Consider the following 16,699-nt stretch of genomic DNA (forward strand, 5'->3'; position numbering starts at 1 on the left):
GACTGTTCTCGGCCAATGGGAGCGACGTTTGCATGATTTGCTGGGGGGAGTTTCTTCTTGAAGACGAAGGACGGCTGGGGATGTTTTCAAACCCAGCAATAAACTGGACGTCACACATAGCCCGTAGTCTAGCTACTGTTCATGTTCAATATTTTGGGAAATTACTGTTTTACAAGCTACGTAGTTTTATCTTCACGATCTGAATGAACAGGCAGAACCTGATGGGTATTGAAAAGGTAAGCAGAAAGTTAAATGTTCATATTTCTTTAGATTTTGATTGCTCATGATCATAGTAAAACCCCAGCTAGCAAGCTAATCAACTTTGACGTCAGCTATGGCCACAACTTTTATTGTTATTTTTGGACTTGTATGTCACCACCTTTTTTTTTCAATGGACGCGTTTAAGTAACAGGTGTTTTACTTATGTGTCAAAGTTGCTTTTATGCTAATAATATGAATAATTATAGCTGTGTGTTGCTGTGTGTCGAAGGGAAAAGCTGGGTGACAACTGGTGGCTAACTAGTTAGCTTCAGCTAGCCTGTAAGGTATTCGCCTCAGCGGGCTTTTGTCTACACGGGATGTTTTTTTGGTTTTTGTTCTCCATGTAACTTACACATTGAACGATAAAAAAAAATATATATATATATATATCTTTAAAGTATTTTTTCCCCCCCTGCAACAGACCATGGTTACACAGTAAATTGACCGAGACTTTCGCCAGCAAATTCGACACATTTTATGTAACGTAGTCTACGTAGTCTCCAGAAGGAATAGCTAACGTCAACTTAGCTACTGTAGCCCTCATTACAGGCGTTCCAGCGCCGAACGTAGCGTAAGTATGCCATTCTCTAAACACTATCCACGTTAACCCGGGCTAACTAGCTAGCAAGCTAACTGTATTCGCGTCCATTTATGTCCATATACGTTGAAAACGTCCGAATATTTGCCACGTTGGATCTGTAAAACAAAATGCACATAATAACAACTATAATTATTTGCTATTTGTAAATCTGACAACAGTACAGCCAAGGTACAGCAGCGAGTCAAGCATGTTTTTTAGGGGGGGGTGTGTGTGTTGGTTGAACCGCTTGTCTGTCTGTCTGGTGTGACCGTCCTTCGCTCTGGAAACCTTTTGTCTAAAGGACGTATCACTCAGATCCTATACAAAAACCAAGCCACCAGTGCTAGCTGAATAATACTTCACGTCTCTCGTTCATGACAATGACAGAATAAATACATTGTCTTATAGCCACAATGGGTGCAGAATGAACTGTCTCCATGAAGTATGATGAAATATCAAATCAAGGGTGATGTCATTTCTACCCTCCCCATGCTGTTGCAGTATTTTGTATAGCCTAATATCAGAGCAATACAGGTTGGAATTGATATCCAGCTATTGTCTTCAGTGAGGCAGCAATGATAGGCAGGGTAGCCTAGTGGTTAGAGCGTTGGACTAGTAGCCGAAAGGTTGCAAGTTCAAATCCCCGAGCTGACAAGGTACAAATCTGTCGTTCTGCCCCCTGAACAGGCAGTTAACCCACTGTTCCTAGGCCGTCATTGAAAATAAGAATTTGTTCTTAACTGACTTGCCTAGTAAAATAAATAAAAATATTTAAAAAAATGATAATGACACTGAATCTGTGAATTTAGTTGCAAGTAAGGGCTCCGCTTATCTAAATATTTATCCCCTTTTTCCTACTACAAAATATAGCTGTACGCCTTCCACCCTAAATAATCAAAATCATAGTAATGTGTGTGCAATAAAGAAGTTGATTACAGAATGCATAGTGACTAACCCTAGGGTTTTGTCTTAAACACTTACCATGTTGAAAACAAACCCTCCCCCCAAAATACTAGTCCTATATACTTTAAAAATGGGCCTTTGATTGCCACCCTGAATTGTTATTTAGCTCGGTGACAGAATTCTGGTTTGAATGTCTGTTTTTAACTTTATCACTACACTAAAAATTGTATTTTGTTGTCACATCATGTTCCTCATTTGTGTTACTGTAGTACCAAGTACTTAAAACTCACTATCACTGAGTACATTTTCACGAGTACATTGTACATATTGGACTTATGTCAGTTTATGCAGTAGTTATGTGAACACCGTACTCTGCTTATCTTAATTGGCGTACGGTCATAATCGGAAGTAAGCATATGCCGTTTAAAAACACCTGGTTTTCTGAGTAATCTTTCAAATTATTAGGACATGTAAATACCTTAATCGGCGTTCCAGCGGTGCGTTTGATTCGCCCATACACCAGCCAGCGGTGCGTTTGATTCGCCCATACACCAGCCAGCGGTGCGTTTGATTCGCCCATACATACACCAGCCAAGCACGCTTCCCTCTTTGCGAGTGAGTTGAACAGCTGAATATATGCTTTTTTTAGAAGTAGTTTTCACGTGCACTTTATATGTCCAAACTCAGAATCAAATATGCTTCCCAAAAATAGCATGTTTGATGTGCTAGAATGTTTGTTTTGATTGGTGACTTCCTGCATTTATCGGTGCCGTCAAGGTTGCCTGATTTCAGACGTGTCCATGAAAACGGGATTATTAGGGAAATCGGTCTTCTTCCAAAGCATGTCAAAGTTTTAATCAAACTTATAAAAAAATGTAATCTTTATTTAACTAGGCAAGTCGGTTAAGAACACATTCTTAGTTACAATGACAGCCTTGGAACAGTGGGTTGTTCAGGAGCAGAATGACAGATTTTGACCTTCTCAGCTCGGTATTTCGATCTAACAACCTTTCGGTTACTGGCCAAAAGCTCTAACCACTAGGCTTCCTGCCACTCCTAATCTCACTTTCCACAATAATCACATTGTATGCATGACACTGACAAAAAAAAAACACCCACATTTAGGCCTAGTATGATATCAGTATCGCAATATCCCCCCTCCCCCAATGATAACACGAAGCAGATTTCACTCTGTTCCTGAATGTAAAATAAAAAATGAATCCATGCGACTCTGGATGACGTCACAATGACATTTGTTTCCAACATCCGGGTTTTCCTTAAGAAGTTAAATCCCCCCCCCTTTTTTGTGTTTTTGTTTCCCTGTCACGATACAAACAAATAGTGCGACACTGGTATCGTCCCGACCCTAATTCACATACACGCGCATACCGACACAATACGCCCGCTCTCTCGTATGCGGTTGCTACTCTCTTCTCTTATTGATTATCTATCCTGATGCCTAGTCACTTTACCCTGCCGTTATGTACATTTTTTTAGTAGGGATGTGCATCTTTCCCCTTTTCTAGGCGATACGTATCAAGATACAGGAATGATACGTTTTTAGTTTGAAATGTTTCGGGTTTGAATAGAGGAACGGCTCGATAGCATAATAATAATAATAATAATAACATAACATTTGTTGCGTGAACACATTCATTATCCATTCTAAATTTAAAGTCTGCTTCCGATGAAGCTTAGTGGCTTCTCTGATCTGGATCTGTCTGAGCTTCTCTGATCTGTCTGAGCTTCTCTGATCTGTCTGAGCTTCTCTGATCTGTCTGAGCTTCTCTGATCTGTCTGAGCTTCTCTGATCTGTCTCTGTCTGAGCCTCTCTGGTCTGGATCTGTCTGAGCCTCTCTGGTCTGGATCTGTCTGAGCCTCTCTGGTCTGGATCTGTCTGAGCCTCTCTGGTCTGGATCTGTCTGAGCCTCTCTGGTCTGGATCTGTCTGAGCCTCTCTGGTCTGGATCTGTCTGAGCCTCTCTGGTCTGGATCTGTCTGAGCCTCTCTGGTCTGGATCTGTCTGAGCCTCTCTGGTCTGGATCTGTCTGAGCCTCTCTGGTCTGGATCTGTCTGAGCCTCTCTGGTCTGGATCTGTCTGAGCCTCTCTGGTCTGGATCTGTCTGAGCCTCTCTGGTCTGGATCTGTCTGAGCCTCTCTGGTCTGGATCTGTCTGGCCTCTGGATCTGTCTGAGCCTCTCTGGTCTGGATCTGTCTGAGCCTCTCTGGTCTGGATCTGTCTGAGCCTCTCTGGTCTGGATCTGTCTGAGCCTCTCTGATCTGTCTGAGCCTCTCTGATCTGTCTGAGCTTCTCTGATCTGTCTGAGCTTCTCTGATCTGTCTGAGCTTCTCTGATCTGTCTGAGCTTCTCTGATCTGTCTGAGCTTCTCTGATCTGTCTGAGCTTCTCTGATCTGGATCTGTCTGAGCTTCTCTGATCTGGATCTGTCTGAGCTTCTCTGATCTGGATCTGTCTGAGCTTCTCTGATGAGCTTCTCTGATCTGTCTCTGTCTGAGCCTCTCTGGTCTGGATCTGTCTGAGCCTCTCTGGTCTGGATCTGTCTGAGCCTCTCTGGTCTGGATCTGTCTGAGCCTCTCTGGTCTGGATCTGTCTGAGCCTCTCTGGTCTGGATCTGTCTGAGCCTCTCTGGTCTGGATCTGTCTGAGCCTCTCTGGTCTGGATCTGTCTGAGCCTCTCTGGTCTGGATCTGTCTGAGCCTCTCTGGTCTGGATCTGTCTGAGCCTCTCTGGTCTGGATCTGTCTGAGCCTCTCTGATCTGTCTGAGCTTCTCTGATCTGTCTGAGCTTCTCTGATCTGTCTGAGCTTCTCTGATCTGGATCTGTCTGAGCTTCTCTGATCTGGATCTGTCTGAGCTTCTCTGATCTGGATCTGTCTGAGCTTCTCTGATCTGGATCTGTCTGAGCTTCTCTGATGAGCTTCTCTGATCTGGATCTGTCGGAGCTTCTCTCTGTGTGTTTGTTTGTAAATTATGTCTATGTAGGCACCTGAGCTGACTTTTCTCTGTGTGTGTGTGTGTTTGTAAATGATGTCTATGTTGGCACCTGAGCTGAGTCAGAAGGGAAACTAGGCATCTACCACCCACTATCAGATAAGGGGGAGGGTGGCAGTGTTTGCTTTTTCTCCCCTCACTTTTTATCGGAAATCACCATCACCCACTAATTCATTTGTTGTTAAGCATGCACAATTACTTGTTGATTTAATGACTGTTAACACAGTGCATTCGGAAAGTATTCAGACCCCTAGACTTTTTCCACATTTTATGTTACAGCCTTATTCTAGAAATTGATGAAATTGTTTTCCCCCTCAATCTACACACTATACCCCATAATGACAAAAGCAAAGACATTTTTTTTTAAACACATCGTTGTGGTCTTGTTGGAAGGTGAATCTTTACCCCAGTCTGATGTCCTAAGTGCTCTGGAGCAGGTTTTCATCAAGTATCTCTCTCTGTATTTTGCTCAGTTCATTTTCCCCTCGATTCTGACTCGTCTCCCAGTCCCTGCCGCTGAAAAACATCCCCACAGCATGATGCTGCCACCGCCATGCTTCGCTGTAGGGATTCATTCAGGCCAAAGAGTTCAATCTTGGTTTCATCAGACCAGAGAATCTTGTTTCTCATGGTCTGAGAGTCCTTTAGGTGCCTTTTGGCAAACTCCAAGCGGGCTATCATGTGCCTTTTATTTTTTGGTACCATTCCCAGATCTGTGCCTCGACACAATCCTGTCTCGGAGCTCTACGGACAACTCCTTCGACCTCATGGCTTGGTTATTTTCTCTGACATGCACCGTCAACTGTGGGACCTTATATATGACAGGTGTGTGCCTTTCCAAATCATGTCCTATCAATTGAATTTACCACAGGTGGACTCCAATCAAGTTGTAGAAACATCTCAAGGATGATCAATGGAAACAGGATGCACCTGAGCTCAATTTCGAAAATAATGTATTTCTGTATTTTTTGACTAATTATAGTGTGTTGTGTGTAGATTGAGGATATTTTTTTTCTTCATCCATTTTAGGATAAGGATGTAACGTAACAAAATGTGGAAAAAGTCAAGTGGTCATGAATACTTTCCGAACACACTGTATACTCATTTTTTTTACCGGGGACCTTCAGATGAGGCTTGTGGGCAAAACAACCTACATATACAGTACCAGTCAAATGTTTGGGTACCTACTCATCCAAGGGTTTCTACATTGTAGAATAGTATTGATCAACTTATGAAATCATGTCGTAACCAAAATAAAGGAAAAGCAGCCAACAAGTGCTCAGCATATGTGGGAACTCCTTCAAGACTGTTGGATAAGCATTTCTCATGAAGCTGGTTGAGAGAATGCCGAGACTGCCTTGATGACAGCTTTGAACAAAGGGGTGGCTACTTTTGAAGAATCTCAAGTAGAAAATATATATTTTTTGTTGTGGTGTCTCATGGTCTGGCAAAACACCACTCTAGCTCTGCCACATCACACTGCACATGCAGAACGGCGATATTTGCAGGTGTGGTAAATTGAGACTCAGTCCGTGCAAAAAAAAAAAAAACCCAACTAAAAATAGATTATCTAAACTTACATCGGTTTCAGTAACAACCAGTGAGCAATGGCAATTACTTGCCATTCATCTTGGACTCTCACAATGAGTATAATAATGCCCTGTTATGCCTTATTTGGATTAATTTCTTAGTCATTTAGTATTAAATCCTCTATCAGTAAAACTGACTTAAAAAAAAAAAAAATTCAAATTAAAGGGGAATTTCTAAAATGTTCTACTTCATATTTATCTCAGCACCCCCCTCCAATGACTTCCTCAACCAATTAGTAGACTCATGAATAGTTAAAACCACACGATGCACACTGATGACGTAATCGAAAACACAGAAATGTGTTTACATGTTGGGGGTGAGTTCACAAATATATTATGTAGGATGTTATGATTCAAGAGTGGGGCACCTATCTAAAGGCACTGCATCTCAGTGCTAGAGGCATCACTACAGACAACCTGGTTCAATTCCAGGCTGTAGCGCAACCGACCTGCGATTGGGAGTCCCAAAGGGTGGTGTACTATTGGCTCAGCGTCTTCCGGGTTTTGTCGTGGGGTAGGCAGTCATTGTAAATAAGAGTTTGTTTATAGCACCAGCTCACAGATTACTGCACCTGTACATAGCCCATCTATAATTTAGCCCAAACAACTACCTCTTCCCCTACTTTTATTTATTTATTTATTTAGCTCCTTTGCACCCCATTATTTCTATTTCTACTTCGCACATTCTTCCACTGCGAATCTACCATTCCAGTGTTTTACTTGCTATATTGTATTTACTTTGCCACCATGGCCTTTTTTTTTTGCCTTTACCTCCCTTATCTCACCTCATTTGCTCACATTGTATGTAGACTTTTATTTTTCTACTGTATTATTGACTGTATGTCAAACACTATTAACTTGGTCTAGCCCAGTGCTCATGTTAGCATACTTGCAACAATGTATTGAATATTCTGAGGCCTCCGTGTTTCCTGTACCAGTGAGCTCTGGACAGACACAGCTGTAGACTATTTGCGCAAGGGATAAGTAATCAGACCTGTTTTTATGATGTTTCCACCAGAGCAGAGCATCACCCCCCCTTCGTGCGGAGTGGTCATCGAAAGGGAGAGGGCTGGAAAGATTTTTCCAATTGACAATAGTTCCTCAACATAGCCTTTCTCAATATATGCGGAAACATATTTTTGTTCACTTGCTGTTTTGAGGTGAAGGAAGTTAATACTTTTGAGAAGTTACTACTTTTTTTTTAAATGGTGAGTTAAGACCATCAGAAATGGTATCATATCCCCAGAGGGACACATTTATAGGCCTACATTTGCAGGCAGGACTAGACTAGGTCTACTTCTATGCGTAATCAGGTTTTGTCTGCTTGTGGGCCCACCAGGGTCCACTGTAACCCAGGTGCCCATGTCCAAGACATCAACTCCCTCCTGCCCTCAGTATTAGACAACTACTCTAATATTGTCACCATTGGCAACCACATTGGATTTAACGACATTGGTTTTCGAAAATCTGAGGAACCAAAGGACTTCAACATTCTCTTGGACACCCTTGTTTGCACATGGAAGAGAACACTATAGTCTAACAAAACCGCTCCCAGAATCTTAATATCAATTTATTTCAGCCAATCATCAGTCCTTTGTGTCAGTGCCGAGCATGTTGAGTGCCCTTCCCTATAATCAATCATGCTGAGAATCGAATTAGTTTTCTATAAAATAACTGATCAAACACAATTTTTTTCTGAAAGTTTGCTATGCACTTGCAACAGGCTGATTGGTTGGCTGTTTGAACCATTAAAGGGTGCTCTGCTATTCTTCGGTAGTGGAATGACCTTTGTCTCCCTCCATGTCTGAGGGCACACACTGTTTTTCGAGGCTTAAATTGAATATGTGGCAAACAGGAGTCACAATGTATTCCGCTACCAACCTCCGCAATTTACCATCCAGGTTGTTGGTTTCAGGTAGTTTTCACCTCTTCCACACCCACTTTGTGGAACTCGACTACAGTGCTCGTCTTTCGTTATTTGGTCCGTTATGCAGGAATATGAAGGCTCAGTATTTGTTGTTTGTATGTCATGCCTAAGATTTTTTTATCGTTGATAAGTTTGCTAAAGTGGTTGGCAATATGAAAGGGTTTTGTTATGAACAAGCCATCTGCCTCAATGACGACAGTTGGAGCGTAGTTAGGTTTTTTTTGCCTGGAATTTCATGTGAAGTACTCCAGAGCGTTTTACAATCATTCTTTTATATAATTTACCTTTGTTCCATAGTATAGTTTCTTCTTATTTTTGTTTAGTTACATGATTTCTCAATTTACTGTATGTTTGCCAGTCCTCTATCAGACCTATTTGCTATTCCCTATGCATCATCCCTCTCAGCCATACAGTTTCAACTAATCATCTACTTGTCCTCCTCCCAGAGCGCTAAGAACCTTGGCGTGATCCTGGACAACACCCTGTTTCTCAACTAACATCAAGGCGGTGGCCCGTTCTTGTAGGTTCATGCTCTACAACATCCGCAGAGTACACCCTGCCTCACACAGGAAGCAGCGCAGGTCCTAATCCAGGCACTTGTCATCTCCCGTCTGGATTACTGCAACTCGCTGTTGGCTGGGCTCCCTGCCTGTGCCATTAAACCCCTACAACTCATCCAGAACGCCGCAGCCCGTCTGGTGTTCAACCTAGTTCTCTCACGTCACCCCGCTCCTCCGCTCTCTCCACTGGCTTCCAGTTGAAGCTCGCATCCGCTAAAGACCATGGTGCTTGCCTACGGAGCTGTGAGGGGAACGGCACCTCAGTACCTCCAGGCTCTGATCAGGCCCTACACCCAAACAAGGGCACTGCGTTCATCCACCTCTGGCCTGCTCGCCTCCCTACCACTGAGGAAGTACAGTTCCTGCGCAGCCCAGTCAAAACTGTTCTGCTCTGGCCCCCAATGGTGGAACAAACTCCCTCACGACGCCAGGACAGCGGAGTCAATCACCACCTTCCGGAGACACCTGAAACCCCACCTCTTTCAGGAATACCTAGGATAGGATAAAGTAATCCTTCTCACACCCCCCTTAAAATATTTAGATGCACTATTGTAAAGTGGCTGTTCCACTGGATGTCTTAAGGTGAACGCACCAATTTGTAAGTCGCTCTGGATAAGAGCGTCTGCTAAATGACTTAAATGTAAATGTAAATGTTTGTGTTCTTACTCAAAAGATTTGGATCCGACGCGCTCCAAACAAAATAATGAATAATTTGTCAATAACTAATAGGTTGTGCGCTCTGCAAACGTTAAGACGGTAATATGACTATATTGAAATGGATTTAACAGAACTTACTGTAGCCAAACAAACACTGTAAATTCCGATAATTTCGAATCAACAGTAAATGTACTACTGTTGATACAGGTTTGCCATTCAGACTGAATCAGACTGCTGTCTCGTGAGCCATACATTTTTATAGTTTTTATATACACTGCTCAAAAAAATAAAGGGAACACTTAAACAACACAATGTAACTCCCAAGTCAATCACACTTCTGTGAAATCAAACTGTCCACTTAGGAAGCAACACTGATTGACAATACATTTCACATGCTGTTGTGCAAATGGAATAGACAACAGGTGGAAATTACAGGCAATTAGCAAGACACCCCAATAAAGGAGTGGTTCTGCAGGTGGTGACCACAGACCACTTCTCAGTTCCTATGCTTCCTGGCTGATGTTTTGGTCACTTTCCATCTAGTGGTAGCATGAGACGGAGTCTACAACCCACACAAGTGGCTCAGGTAGTGCAGCTTATCCAGGATGGCACATCAATGCGAGCTGTGGCAAGAAGGTTTGCTGTGTCTGTCAGCGTAGTGTCCAGAGCATGGAGGCGCTACCAGGAGACAGGCCAGTACATAAGGAGACGTGGAGGAGGCCGTAGGAGGGCATTAACCCAGCAGCAGGACCGCTACCTCCGCCTTTGTGCGAGGAGGAGCAGGAGGAGCACTGCCAGAGCCCTGCAAAATGACCTCCAGCAGGCCACAGATGTGCATGTGTCTGCTCAAAAGGTCAGAAACATACTCCGAGGGCCCGACGTCCACAGAAAACACCAAGATTGGCAAATTCGCCACTGGCGCCCTGTGCTCTTCACAGATGAAAGCAGGTTCACACTGAGCATATGTGACAGATGTGACAGTCTGGAGATGCCCGTGGAGAACGTTCTGCTGCCTGCAACGTCCTCCAGCATGACCGGTTTGGCGGTGGGTCAGTCATGGTGTGGGGTGGCATTTCTTTGGGGGGCCGCACAGCCCTCCATGTGCTCGCCAGAGTTAGCCTGACTGCCATTAGGTACCGAGATGAGATCCTCAGACCCCTTGTGAGACCAAATGCTGGTGCGGTTGGCCCTGGGTTCCTCCTAATGCAAGACAATGCTATACCTCATGTGTCAGCAGTTCCTGCAAGAGGAAGGCATTGATGCTATGGACTGGCCCGCCCGTTCCCCAGACCTGAATCCAATTGAGCACATCTGGGACATCATGTCTCGCTCCATCCACCAACGCCACGTTGCATCACAGACTGTCCAGGAGTTGGCGGATGCTTTAGTCCAGGTCTGGGAGGAGATCCCTCAGGAGACCATCCGCCACCTCATCAGGAGCATGCCCAGGCATGGTAGGGAGGTCATACAGGCACGTGGAGAACACACACACTACTGAGCCTAATTTTGACTTGTTTTAAGGACATTACATCAAAGTTGGATCAGCCTGTAGTGTGGTTTTCCACTTTAATTTAGAGTGTGACTCCAAATCCAGACCCTCCATGGGTTGATAAATTTGATTTCCATTGATAATGTTTGTGTGATTTTGTTGTCAGCACATTCAACTATGTAAAGAAAAAAGTATTTAATAAGAATATTTCATTCATTCAGATCTAGGATGTTATTTTAGTGTTCCCTTTATTTTTTTGTTACTGCTCGATTTAAAACAAATCTTTGCCAGCCAAGGAATCTACCAGTTGACTAAATGGGGTCAGCCCTAATAGGCAGACATCCATTGGTAGTTTGATGTAAACATTGAGGTAAACAAGATGGTGGCCTACTCAGGGTCCCCCCCCCCCTTTTATCTGTTTACATACAGAGGCATCTTTGGTAGTTAGGTTTTTCCATATACTGAGATCAAACTAAGGTAAATACTTGTTTGAACTAACCTACCTAATGTAAACACTACATTGTTTTTGTCAATGGACCACTAGAGTGGTAGGGTCCAGTCCACTACCGCAAGTCTAGCACCACTAGAGTGGTAGGGTCCAGTCCACTACCGCAAGTCTAGCACCACTAGAGTGGTAGGGTCCAGTCCACTACCGCAAGTCTAGCACCACTAGAGTGGTAGGGTCCAGTCCATTACTCCAAGTCTAGCACCACTAGAGTGGTAGGGTCCAGTCCATTACTCCAAGTCTAGCACCACTAGAGTGGTAGGTCTAGTTGTTTGTTACCATGTCTTAGGCCTACCTAAAGGTTTCTGGCAAGGAACAGCAGCATGTCCACCTTTTCTGCCCCAGAGTAGCAAACTCCGCAGGACGATAAACTAGTAAATGTTGACTGAGATTTGTAGTTTGGCCATCCTTTGCCTTAGTAATCTGTTTCCATATTCTCCAAGTGACTTTGGTCAGGTCTACTAGCTCACCCTGATCATTTAGCGTGAAGCTGAAGAACTGCCAAATGGGTGACGACGTGCTTTTCTTTCCCACCGAGTCCACTATTGTTTTATTCATATTTAACTAAGGCGGGCTCTGCCGTAGTTACCGAGGCGGGCTCTGCCGTAGTTACCGAGGCGGGCTCTGCCGTAGTTACCGAGGCGGGCTCTGCCGTAGTTACCGAGGCCGGCATTGTTTTATTATGATTTAGATGTCTAGATGCGTTTTATAGCAGAGATCAAGTTTATAAATTGTCTGGCTGGGCTGATGAGACAGTGGATTGCACAGTCAGATGGAACAGAGTAAATAGGCATTTTAACATCATGGATTTAGCTGGTGGTAACTTGTGGAATAGACACCGGCTGGAATGCGGTTTTAACCAATCAGCATTCGGGATTAGACCCACCCGTTGTGTAACTGTTTCTAAAAGCTATGCTAATATAACTATTTTAGTATTTTTATGGAGGAGAAGTATAGCCCTACCAATTGGAAAATCATTCTGCAACTCGATTTAAAAATAACTAGGCAATGTGTCCTTTTTGTACTGCGTTCTTCCTGCCAATTGTCCCCTCCCTGCGCAATTCGTCTGAGGTCTTTCCTTCCCGTGGGAGAGACGTTAGGGTTAGTCTCAGCTTCCCATTTGAACTGTTTTCAGCTATTTTCACTGTCTCTGCTACTGTATTTAAAACCCTTATTACGCCCACATCCTACATTCATGACCCCCCCCCCCCTGTGCGAGTAAATTTCAATTGGGTCGCATTGCTGTGAGCTGCATATTCTACACGGTCATATAACATCATAAAATCCAATTGTTGGCAAAACCCAGCTGTCACGTTGGCACGGTTGACGAGAGGAGGTTCTCCACTTTCTGTGGGTATATTTGATATGGCTTTGAGATTCTTGGCACACAAAATGATTATGCACATTGGCCATTCCGATTGCAGACGCCTCATTGGACAGCGGGCTTACATTTACTGTTTTTAGTAAATGGCTACTAGCAGTGGGTAGTATATTTACAGTTGGTGATCTAGCTGTGTTTTGAGTTTCCACTTACTCGGGTATATATTAGCCCCAAATAAATTAGCCTAATGATATTAGTGCATATAAAGATTAGAGGTCGACCGATTGATTTTTCAACGCCGATACCGATTTGTTGGAGACCAAAAAAATCTGATACCGATCAATCTGCCTTTTTTAAAAATATTCTTTATATATATATTTTTTTTTTTTATATATATTTTTTTAATTGTATAATTTTTTAAAATGTATTTTTAAAATGTATTTGAATTTGAATTTATTTGTAATGTCAATTACAACAATACTGAATGAACACTTATTTTAACTTAATATAATACATCAATAAAATCAATTTAGCCTCAAATAAACAATGACACATGTTCAATTTGGTTTAAATAATGCAAAAAAAAGTGTTGGAGAAGAAAGTAAAAGTGCAATATGTGCCATGTAAAACGTTTTAGTTCCCTGCTCAGAACATGAGAACATATGAAAGCTGGTGGTTCCTTTTAACAGGAGTCTTCAATATTCCCAGGTAATTCGTTTTAGGTTGTAGTTATTATAGGTCAATTTCTCTCTATACGTTTTGTATTTCATATACCTTTGACTATTGGATGTTCTTATAGGCACTTTAGTATTGCCAGGGTAACAGTATAGCTTCCGTCCCTCTCCTCGCCCCTACCTGGGCTCGAACCAGGAACACATCGACAACAGCCACCCTCGAAGCAGCGTTACCCATCGCTCCACAAATGCCGCGGCCCTTGCAGAGCAAGAGGAAGAACCACTCCAAGTCTCAGAGCGAGTGACGTTTGAAACGCTATTAGTGTGCACCCCGTTAACTAGCTAGCCATTTCACATCGGTTACACCAGCCTAATCTCGGTAGTTGATAGGCTTAAGTCATAAACAGCTCAATGCTTGAAGCACAGCGATGAGCTTCTGGCAAAACGCACAAAAGTGCTGTTTGAATGCATGCTTACAAGCCTGCTGCTGCCTACCATCGCTCAGTCAGACTGCTCTATCAAATCATAGACTTGATTATATCAAATAACACACAGAAATACGAGCCTTAGGTCATTAATATGGTCGAATCCGGAAACTATCATCTCGAAAACAAGACGTTTATTCTTTCAGTGAAATACGGAACCGTTCCATATTTTATCTAACGGGTGGCATCCATAAGTCTAAATATTCCTGTTATATTGCACAACCTTCAATGTTATGTCATAATTACGTAACATTCTGGCAAATTAGGTGGCCCAAACTGTTGCATTGACTCTGCGTGCAATGAACGCAAGAGAATTGACACAATTTCACCTGGTTAATATTGCCTGCTAACCTGGATTTCTTTTAGCTAAATATGCAGGTTTAAAAATATACTTCTCTGTATTGATTTTAAGAAAGGCATTGATGTTTATGGTTCGGTACGGTCGTGCAACGATTGCGATTTTTTTATTTTTTTTATTATTTTTTTCCCGCAAATGCGCTTTTGTTAAATCATCCCCCGTTTGGTGAAGTTAGCTGTCTTTGTTAGGAAGAAATAGTCTTCAGAGTTTGCAACGAGCCAGGTTAGCAGGCAATATTAACTAAATATCCAGGTTTAAAAATATATACTTGTGTATTGATTTTAAGAAAGGCTTTAATGTTTATGGTTAGATACACGTTGGAGCAAGGACAGTCCTTTTTCGCATCGCTTATATGCAACGCAGGACACGCTAGATAATATCTAGTAATATCATCAACCATGTGTAGTTAACTAGTGATTATGATTGATTTTTTAAATTTTTATAAGATAAGTTTAATGCTAGCTAGCAACTTACCTTGGCATACTGCATTCGCGTAACAGGCAGTCTCCTCTTGGAGTGCAATGTAATCAGGTGATTAGTGAACTGTAAGGTTGCAGATTGAATCCCTGAGCTGACCAGGTGAAAATCTGTCGTTCTGCCCCTGAACAAGGCAGTTAACCCACTGTTCCTAGGCCGTCATTGAAAATAAGAATTTGTTCTTAACTGACTTGCCTAGTTAAATAAAGACAAAAACATATTTTTTTAAATCGGCCAAATCGATGTCCCAAAAATACCAAATTCCGATTGTTATGAAAACTTGAAATCGGCCCTAATTAATCTCCATTCCGATTAATCTGTAAAGATACAGGCAAATGCATCTCTTTGTTGGGAAACAATATATATATATATATATATTTTTTTTAAACGATACCAATTCTGGAACTCTATTTTAACAGTAAAATGTAACATCATAATGCAAGACTGGATTAGTTTGCACATATAATTTTTTAAAATTTATTTTCAATTGCATGAAAAGATAACTTATTTCCTGAGTACCATCTCTGTTGTCATTACACTTTAAAAATAAACCGCTGTGAATGACTAAGATTTTAAAATATATTTATATTCCTTGATTCCACTGAAAGAAAGAATTCTTGCGATTTTAAAATCACTGACTGAATGAATAAATGTTAAGTCTAGATCCCACTCCCCAATGTCCCATAGCCTTGGCTTGTATTTAGTGTAGGTATGTACAGGACACTCAGTACCTACTTGTACACAGATATGTATATTGATTGAGGAACGTGTGATTCTTCGTAGCCAAACTGTATATGTAAGGCCTAACTGGTCGGCTTCGTAAGGCCTAACTGGTCGGCTTCGTACCACAGCCCTCTCGCTTTCGGGAAACCAATGTCTTCACCATTTTCGTTTTAGATCAAGTGGGAATTCTCATTTTGGGCCGAGGGTGACGTTGGTTTTTACCTCACCATGAAAGCGTGACTCTAAAGGATCTCCGTTACAGATACAGTTGTGGCTATGAAGAATCACGTGTTCCTCAATCTACATCATGTATTTCTATCTGAACCGTCAAGGTTACATCGTGTATTTCTCACTACGCAAGGCCCTAGTTTAATTTTTCTATGAACCTTCAGAAGAATCATCTGTTCTACATTATCTATTTCTATGAACCTTCAGAAGAATCATCTGTTCTACATGATATATTTCTATGAACCTTCAGAAGAATCATCTGTTCTACATGATATATTTCTATGTGAAACTCTCGGGCCAACTGACTGTTTGTTTCAGACCACGTTTGTGTCATTTGGGCTCGATGTAGTATAGTCATGCTGTTTGTCTCACTGTGACGATGGAACACACCAAGCAGTCATTTCCTGTGATATGTACTTGTGTTGTTACTACAAGGCACGCAGGACAAGAATCTCCAGTAACTTTACTCATACTGACTCACAGACAAACCTATATGTTCCTCTTTAAAAAAAAAAGTTTTGAACACCATGCATTGTCTCCTTAGGGGGAAGCCCCCCCCTCAATTTTTAAAAATCAGATTTCTGTTTTTACTGTTTCTCCTACACAGTCAGTTAGCCTAATGCATAGTTTATACTTTTTGACGGCCATATTCTAAGCCTTTTATGAGATTATTATGCACATTTGTCCAACAACAACATTAACAGTTAGTATGAACTATGACGCTGAATAGCAGACGGTTTTGTATAGCCTGTTTCACACACTACTCAGAGCACCGAACTAGTCCACTGACACCGATGTCTTACTGCAAGCAATGCAGGTGTAGAAGCACAGTGGCTAGGAAAAACTCCCTAGAAAGGCCAAAACCTAGGAAGAAACCTAGAGAGGAACCAGGCTCCGAGGGGTGGCTAGGATAAACTCCCTAGAAAGGCCGGAACCTAGGAAGAAACCTAGTG

General features: G+C 42.2%; 1 protein-coding gene across 2 annotated transcripts in view; it reads left to right on the top strand.

The window, feature by feature from the left end:
• The first annotated feature begins 68 nt into the window (after nt 1–68).
• Nucleotides 69–16,699, top strand: part of LOC115121458 (ankyrin repeat domain-containing protein 12-like) — a 67,388-nt gene continuing 50,757 nt past the window's right edge. For both annotated transcript variants that reach the window (XM_065016934.1, XM_065016935.1), the window contains exon 1: nt 69–236. The gene's annotated coding sequence lies outside the window, so the exon portion shown is untranslated. The remainder of the gene's footprint in view (nt 237–16,699) is intronic.

The sequence above is a fragment of the Oncorhynchus nerka genome, unplaced genomic scaffold (assembly GCF_034236695.1).
Source record: "Oncorhynchus nerka isolate Pitt River unplaced genomic scaffold, Oner_Uvic_2.0 unplaced_scaffold_288___fragment_1, whole genome shotgun sequence".
Taxonomy (NCBI): Eukaryota; Metazoa; Chordata; class Actinopteri; order Salmoniformes; family Salmonidae; genus Oncorhynchus; species Oncorhynchus nerka.